Source organism: Cyprinus carpio, chromosome A14 (genome assembly GCF_018340385.1).
Source record: "Cyprinus carpio isolate SPL01 chromosome A14, ASM1834038v1, whole genome shotgun sequence".
Classification (NCBI taxonomy): Eukaryota; Metazoa; Chordata; class Actinopteri; order Cypriniformes; family Cyprinidae; genus Cyprinus; species Cyprinus carpio.
Window position 1 is genome coordinate 5,982,506 of NC_056585.1, and position 14,117 is coordinate 5,996,622.

At 39.2% G+C, this 14,117-nt stretch overlaps 1 pseudogene; it reads left to right on the forward strand.

The window, feature by feature from the left end:
* Nucleotides 1-1,010: 1,010 nt before the first annotated feature.
* On the forward strand, nt 1,011-10,543 carry LOC109062137 (annotated as a pseudogene).
* Nucleotides 10,544-14,117: the final 3,574 nt, after the last annotated feature.

The following is a 14,117-nucleotide window of genomic DNA, read 5'->3' on the forward strand; positions in this document are numbered from 1 at the left end:
ACCCTCTTGCCATATGGCATTAATGAATTTCTACTCATTTCCTTATTAAAAATAATAAATATATATTAAATAATATAATTAAATATATTGCACAAAGGGAATTAAATGGCCTTAAAGTAGCCAATGATGTGCTGTTTTTAAGTCACATGACATTTGAATGTCCATCACACACACTGTTGAAGTGCTCCAGAAATTGCTCTATTTCTAAAAATTTCTTCCCAGGGGGGATGTTTTTCTTTGTTAAGTAAATTTGACATTTTTATTCACAATATAACTTTGTCTAACATAGTTTTACAGTAAACTGAGAAAATATCAATGTTTCCATATGGCAGTGCTGTACCGCAGTGGAGTGCAGTAATGTGTTTCTCCACTGGGATTTTTTATAGATAGTAGCATCAATAATAGGATTGCAGCTATTTATTTATCTGAAGTGTTTATTGTAGTATAGTAGTATTTATGCATTAATAACAAAATTATTTCTTCTTTTCAGAAAATGAATACAGCAATGTTTTACGGAAAGGCCAATAGGAAGAGAGCAGAGTCAGCTCTAATATGTGATGAGAGTGAGGATGAGTGAGCCTTCAGTGAAGGTTCAGTTATATGGATCTTCTTATTTTTGGTTTGCATGAGTTTCCTATATAAGTCTAAAAGAAATGTGCATTTAAATAGAACAGAAAATCTTAATTTTATAGGAAAACTTCTGTTTTGACAATTTCCCATTGTGGTACAGCGTTGCCATATAGCAATTAAAAAATAATAATAAGAAGAAAAAAAAAAAAAGTTTTTTTTTTCTTCTTAAAAATATCTGTTTTGATTTGTATGATTGAAGCTATTTCATGTAATAAAATCTTATTTGAAAAAAATATTCCATGGTTAGAACATAATGCATAGCATTGAGGGTTAATTGCAATGTCAGATCTAATATTAATAACACTCTTCTCGTCTCTGATCATCAGCAGCAGCAGCAGCAGCAGCGGTGGGCGGGGCTGAGCGAGTCACGGCGAGGATCCTGCGCCTCCATTGGCCCGTGTCAGCCCTGACGTCACGATCATGATTAGAATTGATGATCGGACGTTTTGATTTCATTGTCTCGTGAGGGGATTGGTAAAGAAATCTGCTGAATTCGAGGGGTTCGTTGATTTCGCTACTCTACCAAAGGTATCTCTCCCGTCTCATCTCAGCAGTATTATGCAAACGGCTAATGCCACACATTTAGACCAGCATCGCTTATAAAATAATAATAACGTTAACAGTAATAATAATGATAATAAAAGTTTGGTGCGGTGGCTTTGGCTCCCGGGCCTGTCTCGTCGCCCCGGGAATCTCTCTCCTTTTGTTTACCGCCTCGCTTCGGCTTCGTGACGCGTTTTATTGAGTTTGTATCCGCGACGGACAGCGCTTTATCCGCTCGAGCTGCTCGAGATGTCGCTGTTATTATGATTTGATGCGCGAGCGCACAGTGTGTTATCGACACGAGCTCGCATTTTCTGCACATTCATCCCTGACCCGACGGATCCGAGGAGCGTGTTTGTGTTAGTAATGGCGCGGGATGGAGACTAGCAGCACCGCTACACTCCACAACAAACACTCTTCAGCTCCATCACAGAATTACAGCAGGATGACGAAATAACATTTCACTACGTGTTGTGATACCATAATGAATCTGTCATGTTTCTGTCCTCTGGTTCTTTGAATGAAAATACTAAGTTTTACTATAAAAACAACAACAACAGCAGCAGCTGTAGTAAAAATGGCAGGGATTATTATTATTATGACCATTGATTTAATAAGCAAATTATAATATATTATGTGGAAAACTCCATTTTAATATTTCAGACACTAATAATCATTTTTTTCTCAGTGCTGTTTGAGTCAGAGCTTTGAATACACTACAATACAAAATACAAAAATACAACAATCTGTATTGTGTACAATTCACTCGAAATGAAAATTACTGTGTGAGAAAAAAAGAGTTTTAGTGTCGGTAGTACATTAAACTACTGTATATAATGTATAATAATGCGGTGGGGGAATATTTGTGTGTCCTGGTGAGCTACTATTAAAAAGTGGCCTACATTATTTTAAATATATCTAGTCAGTGAAAGAGTGCAAGCATATTTATCTAAAATAATTCTGTATTTTCAGCTTCAGAATCATCAATATTTTTACATTGTTCTGTGCATTGAGTTACTACAAGCCTATTAATTTCTCTCTCTCTCTTTTTATTATGTACTGACAGACAAAACAGAACTGTTAGAATAGGGAACCACTCCAATACGTCTACACTAGGGGTGTTATAATATAACTATAATAATATACTAATATAGCACTTATTGCTCTTTTGTTGGTTTTGATTGCTTCTATTCCTTATTTGTCGCTTTGAATGAAATTGTCTGCTAAATGACAAAATTTAAATAGAATGTAAGTGTAAATAACAAGCCCCAAATCAAATAAATAAGTAACACAAATAAAATAAATCTCTTTATATAAACAAAATAAGGCTTTGTCTGTGCTCTTTCCATTTAATTTAGAGGCAACCACTGCATTTTAATCACGATCCAAACAAAGATGCTGCATACATGCAGCACGAGCAGTTTTTAATCTAAATTAGATTTTGAAGCAAAAACAGAATGGTTTGACTTCAGTTTTGTGAAACTATACATAAAAATATCTGCATGAAACAGAAACAGCAGACGAGCTGAACGAGACGCAGATTCACTTTCTACCAGCAGGTGGAGCTTAAAGCGTTTCCTCGGTTACCGATGTAAACAAAGCAGAGCTGCACTTATGAACTTGAATATGCATTATACAGAGGCAAGATGAAAAGAAAAAATACCATCTAAACTCTTCTAAAGACAGTAAGTTCCCCTCAGACATGCATTCATATAAACTCCTTCCCCTAATTAAATCGTGATTTGTTTAGCATCTCAACCGATTTGAGTTGTCACATATTTAAATAATTTTTCAACCGGCTTGCAGTTAATTGTCACATCCCTAGTCTACATCCATTATCTGTGGGACACCTCAAGGTCCTGTATTGGGCCCGTCTCCTTTTCCTCATACCTTGTTAACAGTTCATTGTATAACACAATAATTAAAACTGACATGACTTTTGACTTTTATTTTATGTTAATATAGTTAATATAATACAACATAAGCAAATTAACACATTTAAACAGAGCCCTATTAAATAACAATAATAATAATAATAATAAATACAGTTTATAATCATAAACATCCATACGTCTTTGAGTATTGTGACATTAAGGCATCGTTACTCCCCTGCTACTAATAATGCTAGTAATTTAATTGTTGTTTTAAAGAGCGACCTTTGCATTCGGTCTTTTTCAGCTCTGCGGGGTCTGACCTGGAGCGAGCAGAACGTGTGTGTTTCTAACATCCTCCAAACACAGCGCAAGAGCAGGTAAACGTGTCACGATGGCCGGGTGCTGGTGTGAATAGACGGAGCGGTTCTGCCGTATGCTGAGATTAACTGTAGCTGAAGCTGATTCCTGGGGTCTGTCTGCGCATCCATCGGAGGGATGGAAAAATGGCTGGAAAAGAGGAGCATTCACACTGTGAGTATGCATTATCAGAACTGGAGCAAACTCCACTCATGTCAGTAAAACATTCATCATCCCATCACTACCACCTGCAATAATAGATGTGGTTTTACCAGATCATTCATGAAAGCAAAGATGCAAACATTATGCCACGGATGATAATATGGCTTTGCATATTGTAATAAGATGTTCCTAACTGTGCAGTACTGTTATTTCATTTCTTTGCATGGCGTTCTCCTGTCTTGCAGATGAACTTGCGGTCTGTATTTACCGCCGAGCAGCAGCGGATCCTGGAGCGCTATTATGAGAGCGGCATGACCAATCAGAGCAAGAGCTGCTTCCAGCTCATCCTGCAGTGTGCGCAGGAGACCAAACTCGACTTCAGCGTGGTCAGAGTACGCCTGCTTGTTTTATTCATTTAGCTTTTCTTTTCAAACGGCTTGAGCTATTTATTTTGTTGTTTAGTGACAAACTTAAAGTTTGTCTTGATGAACTTTTTTATCTCGTTAAATGAATTATGATCTTTCCCTCCTCTGAAGCTCTAAGTAATGAGCTGCACAAGTCCCGTGGGCTTCAGAAATGGTGTGTCGGTGTTAAAACAGGGATGCATTAAGAGGAACGATGTGTATTGGGGTCTTTTGGTGAAAACCCTAAAACAGCTTCAAAAATGAGAATTTATTATTTACAGCTTGTTTAAAGTAAGCTTCGTATTTCATCGCTATTGAATTCTTCAGTGTAAGTCTCTCAGTGGCAGCACTTTGGATTTGAGAGCTACAGCAGAAGCGGACATTTTCAGTGAATTATGACTTAAAAATGAGTGTTAATAGCTTAAAGGTCATCTTTATACTACTATATATTCCTAAACACTGACAGAATACATTCTTCTAAAATAAATAAGGGATAATCTACATTCTTTAGCTATGACAACAGACTGGATGTACAGTATATTACATGGCTAATAATAATTGAACACCAAGTTTTGATTGACGTTTTAGTAGCTTATTAATGTTTTATTAGCTCACTCATAACAGTTCCCAGCAAGCAGGTTTTAGTCTAGTCTAAGTCCAAACAAGCAAACATGTGAGTAAGGGATGTTTTAAAGCCGTCCTGCATGATTAGTCAGTATAAAAATAAAGGCCAGTTAAAGAATTGCATTGGGATGGCATGCTGATTTGAGTTTGAGATTGTATAAAAATTGTATTTTTATATTATCTTAAAGTTTCTGCTAAGAGAAGCTAATCTGTTCAGTGTGTTCGTCAAGCACAGCCTGTGTTTCAGTGGCACGGGCTTCTACTTTCACACTTCCCCAGCTGTATAGAAAAAAGCACAGTGTATAAAAATGCTTCTGTGGTGGAATGGATCCACTTCAGACCCAGCCGCTCATGGCCGTGCATTTCTCTGCGTGTGTCTCTGTAGACGTGGGTAGGGAACAAGCGTCGGAAGCTGGCGTCTAAGGCGGATCAGAACGGTGCCGCCGCTCAAGCTCTGTCCCATCAGCATGTTTCTTGTGCATCTGTCGCCGGCTCGCTGCTGACGGCTGAGATGGCAGCCATGCGGAGCATCCAGCGCGGCCCCCCGGTGACCCACCTCCTCCCTCCGCAGGCCTCGTCCTCCTCTTCCTCCTCCTCATCTTCCTCCGCACTCAGCGACGTGATTCTGACCGGCCTTTACGCCAACTGCTTCAGTGCTTCTACTCACAATAGGACAGGGACGAAATCTTTGCCCTCACTGTCAGAGATGGAGCCGGCCGCTCACGATTCTGCGGACGCGGCAGCGCATCGCAGCGCCATCGCGGCCGGCATGCATCGGAAAGCCCCCATCGTCCCCGGCTCCAGTGCACTCAAGTGCAGCCAGACGCTCAAACCCTTCACCTCCAGAGACTCCGCTGGAAGCGCTCCCAGCTGGGCCAAGCATCCGTCGCATCCGTCCTGGCCTCAGACGTCCCCACAGAAACCAGCCCCGGCTCAGATCCAGCATGTCTTCACTCTGGCCGGATTCGGCGAGCCGTCCCAGCGCCCGCGAGACCCGGCGGGGAGGAAGACGAGGCCGGTCGAGGCGGCGGAGGTCTTCTCGATCGCGATGGAGACGGGCGACGCTGATGACGAGTACGCCAGAGAAGAGGAGCTGGCCAGCATGGCGGCGCAGATGCAGTGCGGCAGAGGCTGTGTGGATGGTGGGCGGAGCTCCAGCGCTGCTTCCTCTTCCTTGACTGACAGCTCGGGACTCACGGAGAGGAGCCAGCCGGCCTGTGCGCTCAACCCCTCAAACTCTGCTCTCTCTGGAGAGAAGGGATGTCAAACCAGCAGCTCCTTACTGAGCAGAACATCCTCCCCCGGCAGCGTCCCGTTAAACCTGCTCTCAAAGACATCTTCCAGAGCCCCCTGTCTCAAGGTAAGCACGGGGTATCAAATCTAAAATTTGCTGTATATTTTCACTTTGAGTGTGAAAACAACATTGAGACCGTATATTTTAATTATTTGTTTAATGAGAGTTTTATTAAAGTACTATGCATGAAGGCTAGCATCACTGATATCTGTGCGCTTAATAAATGGATTTTTTCCCAGTTTATGGGGATAAAATGAGTAATTATAGCTATTCAACATTACAGTATAATAGAGAGCATAATAGTAATAATACATAATAGTAATAACAATAGTAATAGAGTCATAATAATAATTACAGAACATTATAAAGTATAAGAACAACTTCAAGTGACCCTAAAATGTCACATTTGTGTTCGGTGATGTCTCTCTCAATACTGTCACTACTAGTTTATTTTGCGCATTCTTTAAAAAAATACAAATAAATTGGTAATAAGTTAAATAATAGCTAATAACAAATAGTTAAAGGGATAGTTCACCCAAAAAGAATGTGTGTAACCAAACAGGTGATGGTCTCCATTCACTTCCACAGTATTTTTTTCCTTACAGTGGAAGTCAATGGCTACCAGCAGCTGTTTGTTTACTTCAGATTCAGGGCTGGGAGAATAAATCAATGCATCGTGATTCGTGGAGTTGATTCAGAGATTTTCAGAATGAATCGTGATTCTCTCAACAGTGCACATAAATGGTTAAATATACTCGCACCTCAGAATGCATTTGTGATGCAGAATTAATGTAAACACAGCCCACTGAAGTTGCTCTTGTAATTCGATTCAACCTTTTCGAACGTTATGAAGGAGTGTTTCATGGAAGACTCAAGTGGTGCGTGTAAGGAGTCGAAAGGATCAAAAGCAGTTGAGAATCGATGCATTCTGAAAATCTCACAAATGGATCCAGAATCATTCAGAATATCTTGTTTTGTGTTCAACAGAGGAAAGTTTGGAACAACTTGATGACAGGATTTTTAATTTTTGGGTGAACTTTCCCTTTAAAGCAACTGTATGTAGTTATTTGTAGTATTTTTATGACTTTACAGTCCCCTACAGTTAAGTTGAATTCTCTGTTGATGTCTATCTGTACATGTGCATGTCTTTTTCTCTGAATTTCTTCCTTTGTATTTCTTCAGGTATCAAGCAACATGTCGGCTCCCTGGCTTCACAGTAACTCGCGGAAAAGAACGGTGAGTGCCTGAGACGTGCTGCCGCTCTTCTCTAGTGCATCAGAGATCACTGTACTGTCAGTTTCTGATGGTGGCTTTAATAACAGGTGTAGTGTGTATTAACTGCAGGACAGGACGCAGTTCAGCGACAGAGACGTGTACACGCTGAAGCGCTACTGGGATAAAGGCATGACCAGCCTGGGCTCTCTGTGCAGAGAGAAGATCTCCGCGGCCGCCAGCGAGCTCAGTGTGGACACAGAGATCATCAAGGTCAGGGTCTGGACAGAAATCACAGTTTTCTTCACTCTTTTATATCTAAACAAATACATGGCGTAATACAGTGGCACAAATATGATTGTTTTTGCCCTGATGTAACGATTACATTTTCCCCTCGTGAACATTATTCATAATTCTAAAAAGGAAGCATTTTCTTACATTGCTCCAAAGTATTTCTTTGTTTCTCTGACTGATATGACATTCGACTGTCGAGTAGATGCAGGATCTCAGAAAAGAAAGAAATGTCTTGATCTGAATGTGTATCATGCCAGTCGTGTTTATCAAATCTACTTTACATGGCACATTTCTTTAGGGATAAAACTTCAGATTTTTGATTAAAATAATCTCACGCTGTTGAGAAAATTATTTCTGTATATGTATTTATATACTATTGATGCAGAAATATGTCAAAATGTAACAGCAAGAAGCAGCACGCAGGTCTCAGTGGTTTTCAGTCAGAGCGTCTTTGTCTCTTATTTACTGTCTGCTTGCTGAATGTGTTTCTTGTGGTTAGATCTAAGAGTCATTCTAAAATTTATTGTACATTTCATTTCTGTTGATGAAAATTGTATTTTTTCATTAAGGGAAAATACATATAATCTCAAACAAATATTTTCTCCATCCTATGCAATCACCTTAATGTCCATTAAATTACTATTATTATTTATTTATTTATTTATTTTGGTGTAGTTATATATAATTTTTTACAAAATAATGAGTAAAAACTGGTTAAATTCAACATTATTATTTATTTCTAAAATATAAATCCTTTTTTTTTTTTTTTTATCAAGTTGAAAATGAACTTTCTTTAAAAAAAAATCGGTCACACTTTATTTTAAGCTCCAATTCTCGCTATTAACAAACCATTAACTATGACTTCTGCCTCAATAAACTCCTAATCTGCTGGTTATTAATAGTTAGTAAGGTAGTTCGGGTAGAATTAGGGATGTAGAGTATAGTCATGCAGAATATGTGCTTTATGAGAACTAATAAACAGCCAATAGGTTAATAATAGGCATGCTGATAAGCAACTAGTTAGTAGTGAGAATTGGTCCCTATACTGAAGTGTTAAATAATTGTCAAGTGTCCATGTAAGTCCTGTCAACTAAACATGGTTCCGGTATTGTATTATGCTATTTTTAGTGGTAGACATTTTGAACTTTTCAACCAAATCTTATTTAGAGATTCTGATTCTCATTTAGGGTTCACTTACAGTTCCAACCCTTTCTTATATTTCTTATATAATATTGCTTTTTTTATGTTTATCTCACTTTTTTCTCAAAATACAGTACATTCTTGTTTTATGAGGGCATCAGTCAAGCCTTAAAGCCTTTCTGAAACCTGTATTTGACAGACGTGGATTGGTAACCGCAGGCAGGAGGAAGTACCGTTTGATGGGCATTGATATCCCTCCGCCTAAAGGAGGGCCGGTCGTGTTCCCGAATCCGACCGATCCCCGTTCCCCTCACGTCCTCGAGGATGACTGTCTGACTCCTGAGCTGGGAGAGGCCAGCGAACACAACGGCCAAGTGTCACTCTGTTTGTCTGACGGTGGGAAGGATTTTCATGCTGCTGACGAATGAGATCACACTGTTGGCTTTTTTATTTGCATTGTTGATGTATTGGTTCGAGCCATTTTTAATGTGTAGCTATTGCCTTATTTTGAAGATGGAGCCAGTGATATATATCTAAAGGAACATGATGATGTGAACGATGAATCAGATGGTTCCACTCCTGCTAAACAAGTGGTATGAGCACATACTCATTAACTTTTACTGAGTTTAATGTGATCCAGTCTTTGCCAGTAACTCAAACATGAAACTTTCTTCTAGAAGATTGAAATCGTCGAAGAAGAAGAATATGATGATGATGATGATGGTGACATTTTGACCACAGAGATGGAAACAGATGCAAAACCTCTTAGAGTTCAAGGTAAGCAGAGAACCAAGCGCTGCATGAGATAATGAAGGACCCCACAAAGACCAGCACAAATGGATCCGGCCCCACATGCTTTCATTTGTTTTAACCGTGTAAAGAAACACAGGTCTCTGCTTCGTGTGCATCTTCCAACAGCTTAAAGGGATGTTTCACCCAAACTGTCATTCAAAACCTGTGTGCATTTCTTTTCCAGAACACAAAAGAAGAATAGCATATGTGTTCAGTATGACATGGAGTAAATTTCATTTATGCGTAGACTATCCCATTAATAGCCATCATATCTCCCCTTATGTCCTTTCAAGCTTTCATGAATGTGAAAATCACTTTGTCACACATAACATTGTATTTTACATTTAATCATTCTGAGTGAATGCACCAATTATATGGGTCCAAGCACATCACCAAAATAGTCAAATTTGACAGACCTGATCCTCTGGATGCTTTGGGTTCAGTTGTTTTGGTGTCATCAGAGTTATAGCACTCCTCGCATCAGAAACTCATGATTAAATTGATTCAGTGTGATGTGTGTTTTAAGAAAGTCCATGTGTATCAAAGTTTGCTAAATTTGGAAATTTGGTATATATTTATCTCTGGATAATACATACCAAACTTGAGTGAATTGTGGAAACGACCTATGGCAAAAAAGTGTCTGAATTCAAATTGGTATTTTTTTTTTCTCTTGCGGAAATGAAAATCAATTTGTCTATTTGACTCGCTGTTTTGGGGCACTGACGGATTCAGAGGTAAAAGAGGAATTGTTGCTCTCCTTGCAGTTCCAGTCCAAACCTAAATGACTCATTTTCTTCTGCAGAACATGGTGGTATAGGGACTCACTTTAATGCCTAATAAAGCACCCAACAAAGTCCATGCAGCTCACTGTTCATTTTAAAGGTGTTCTGATTGGTTTTGGTGAAAAACAACCCAACCCTCTATTGCTTCCAATACATTGTTTCCATGCTTCTTCTGTCATTGCACAAATGTAAAAGCTGCAGTTTCGTGCTTTATTGAGCTGTAAAGTGAGTCGCAATGTGCTGCCGTTGTAATGAATCCATCCAACTGGATATTCATTAAATTATCACATTTTGTGTTCCGTAGAAGAAAGAAAGTCATTTGGGTTTGGATTGGAACTGCAAGGACAGGAACAAGAATTCTTTCACCTCTGAATCCTTCGCTGTCCCCAAATACAGGCTTCATACTGGTTCCAAACGACACAAAGGGGAGGGTGAGTAAACGATGTCTGAATATTCGGGGGAACTATTTCTTCGATTCTGAAGTTATTAGCTGCTATTTAATCACCTTTTTAACCGAAAAGAGAAATAAGAAATTTTATGAAACTCTAGTACACCTGTGTAGTTGTAGTAAAGGATAAACTTGTTTAAAAGTTAAAGGACTGTTATGTTCTATTAATTGTGGGAGATTTTGTAACTTTAGCAACCACTTCTCGATTGCCGTGTTTTGCGAGACACTATTTGTGAAATGTTTATTATAAACACTTTGGTATGGGTGACAGTTTTAGCTGGTGCCCCTTGCATCGCAGCCAATTCCACCACCGATTATTCACACAGAAACTGCAGAGCTTTGTGAGATAAAACAAATTAGGCATGAAATAAATAAGATGGTTGCACAAAAAATAAATAAGTAAACTGACATTAACTCAGCTAGCTATTTAAATTAGAGAACTTTATCGTCCAAAGTCAGTTACATTTAAATTTAAATTTCTTCATTTCAGACATTCATACATTTAGGGATGCACTGATCTTAACTTTTCATGGCAGAATCTAATACTGATTTTTAATGTATTTTAATTTTAAGCAAAAGACAAGAAAGAATGAAAATATGAGTGCATGAAGAATATGGGTAGTTGCTTTATTAGCCTATATTGTGATCTAAATTAGACTGTATCATTTCAAAACCTGAAGCAAAAACTAAATGGTCCGACTTTAGCTTTGTGAAATTAGGCTACATAAAACATAGCAAACAGCAGATGGGCTGAATGAAAATGCAGATTCACTCTCTGACAGCAGGTGGCGCTTAAGGAACAGCAGTGATGCATTGTTTCCTTGATCACCGCTGTAAACACTAAATGTATTATACAGAGGCAAGATGAAAGGAAAATGCCATCTAAACTCTTTCTTAAGACAGTTAAGATACAGGTGCATCTCAATAAATTAGAATGTCGTGGAAAAGTTCATTTATTTCAGTAATTCAACTCAAATTGTGAAACTCGTGTATTAAATAAATTCAGTGCACACAGACTGAAGTAGTTTAAGTCTTTAAGTTATTTTAATTGTGATGATTTTGGCTCACATTTAACAAAAACCCACCAATTCACTATCTCCACAAATTAGAATATGGTGACATGCCAATCAGCTAATCAACTCAAAAACACCTGCAAAGGTTTCCTGAGCCTTCAAAATGGTTTCTCAGTTTGGTTCACTAGGCTACACAATCATGGGGAAGACTGCTGATCTGACAGTTGTGCAGAAGACAATCATTGACACGCTTCACAAGGAGGATAAGACACAAACATTCATTACCAAAGAAGCTGGCTGTTCACAGAGTGCTGTATCCAAGCATGTTAACAGAAAGTTGAGTGGAAAGGAAAAAGTGTGGAAGAAAAAAGATGCACAAACCAACAAGATGCATGACTAATAGATGCATGACGTCAAGCAAAATCGGTTCAAGAATTTGAGTGAACTTCAGAAGGAATGGACTGAGGCTGGGGTCAAGGCATCAAGAGCCACCACACACAGATGTGTCAAGGGATTTGGCTACAGTTGTCGTCTTCCTCTTGTTAAGCCACTCCTGAACCACAGACAACGTCAGAGGTCTTACCTGGGCTAAGGAGAAGAAGAACTGGACTGTTACCCAGTGGTCCAAAGTCCTCTCTTCAGATGAGAGCAAGTTTTGTATTTCATTTGGAAACCAAGGTCCTAGATTCTGGAGAAAGGGTGGAGAAGCTCATAGCCCAAGCTGCTTGAAGTCTAGTGTTGAGTTTCCACAGTCTGTGATGATTTGGGGTTCAATGTCATCTGCTGGTGTTGGTCCATTGTGTTTTTTCAGAGGTTTCCTGAGCCTTCAAAATGGTCTCTCAGATTTTGGAGCACTTCATGCTTCCTTCTGCTGACCAGCTTTTTGAAGATGCTGATTTCATTTTCCAGCAGGATTTGGCACCTGCCCACACTGTTGGTTAAATGACCATGGTGTTGGTGTGCTTGACTGGCCAGCAAACTCACCAGACCTGAACCCCAGAGAGAATCTATGGAGTATTGTCAAGAGGAAAATGAGTAACAAGAGACCAAAAATGCAGATGAGCTGAAGGACACTGTCAGAGAAACCTGGGCTTCCACACCACCTCAGCAGTGCCACAAACTGATCACCTCAATGTCACGCCGAATTGAGGCAGTAATTAAAGCAAAAGGAGCCCCTACCAAGTATTGAGTACATGTACAGTAAATGAACATACATTCCAGAAGGCCAACAATTCACTAAAAATGTTTATTATTAATTAATATTATTGGTCTTATGAAGTATTCTAATTTGTTGTGATAGTGAATTGGTGGGTTTTTGTTAAATGTGAGCCAAAATCATCACAGTTTAAAGAACCAAAAACTTAAACTACTTCAGTCTGTGTGCATTGAATTTATTTAACACAGGAGATTCACAATTTGAGTTGAATTACTGAAATAAATGAACTTTTCCACAACATTCTAATTTATTGAGATGCACCTGTAAATTCATACTTAATGCATTGTGAACAATAAGCTTGATCTGCCTGCTAATGTATTTTCTTCTCTTTGGGTTTACAGACACTGAAGTAAATTTAAAAAAAAAAAAACGTCCAGTTCCAATTTATGGCCGATGGTTGATCTGTTCATCTCTGCTCAAATTCAAATATTAAAGTGCTATTATTTTAGTGGTTTGCCAGCAAATAAGTGAATGTGCTGCATGTTTCAGAGTGAAGCTCTGCTTGTCATGGGCTGCACTTGAACACATTACTCATTTCACTCTGAAAACTGCAGTGCATAGGTATTTTTATTTAAATAAATCGCAAGCTTTGCGATATGACTTTGGCATTAAGCCATAATGTGATATTGATTATGTTTCGATATATAGTGCACCCCTAATTAAAATAATATCATTTTAAAAAAAGCTTAACTTATTTGGACGCCCCTAACATTTGCCTATTTTGCCTGTGCAATGGGCTAGCCCTGTATAAAATGGTGCTTACGTCACAGAATCCCCAGCTTCTTTGTCTTTAGGAAGCTGCTTGTCTGCTGAGTGCATGTGTTTGTGTGAATGCTTAGAGCCTGACATTATAACAGGGGATGACTTGCATGGGATGTGCATTGTTTGTATGGGTGAGGAGCACACATAGTCAGTCCTTGAGGGGGCAGACTGCATGCACTGTGAACACTTTACAGTGAAAAGAGGGATCACAGGCTTAACTTAGATTGACCAAATGAGCAGCAAGAGGTCATCTGTTCTAAACTATATCACTGTTTTCTCACCACTGGCAGAGTGCAACCTCTCTGGCAAAACTTTCCGTTATTACCGGCTCAACACACAGAGGTGTCGAGACATTGGAGGAATTAGTACTCAGTTCGCTTACACAACCTGGCAACCTCAAACTATTGTACGGTTGTGGGGCTTTGTTAGCATGGATACGAGGCGATGCAGAGAGTGGAACACACTCTTGAAAGCTACCTATCCCCCACATCTGCGTCATTGTGGAGGAAGCCTTTCAAGCCGTGTAGGGTTACATATAGCTAGGTTGGCAAGGCATATGCGGTCGCAGGT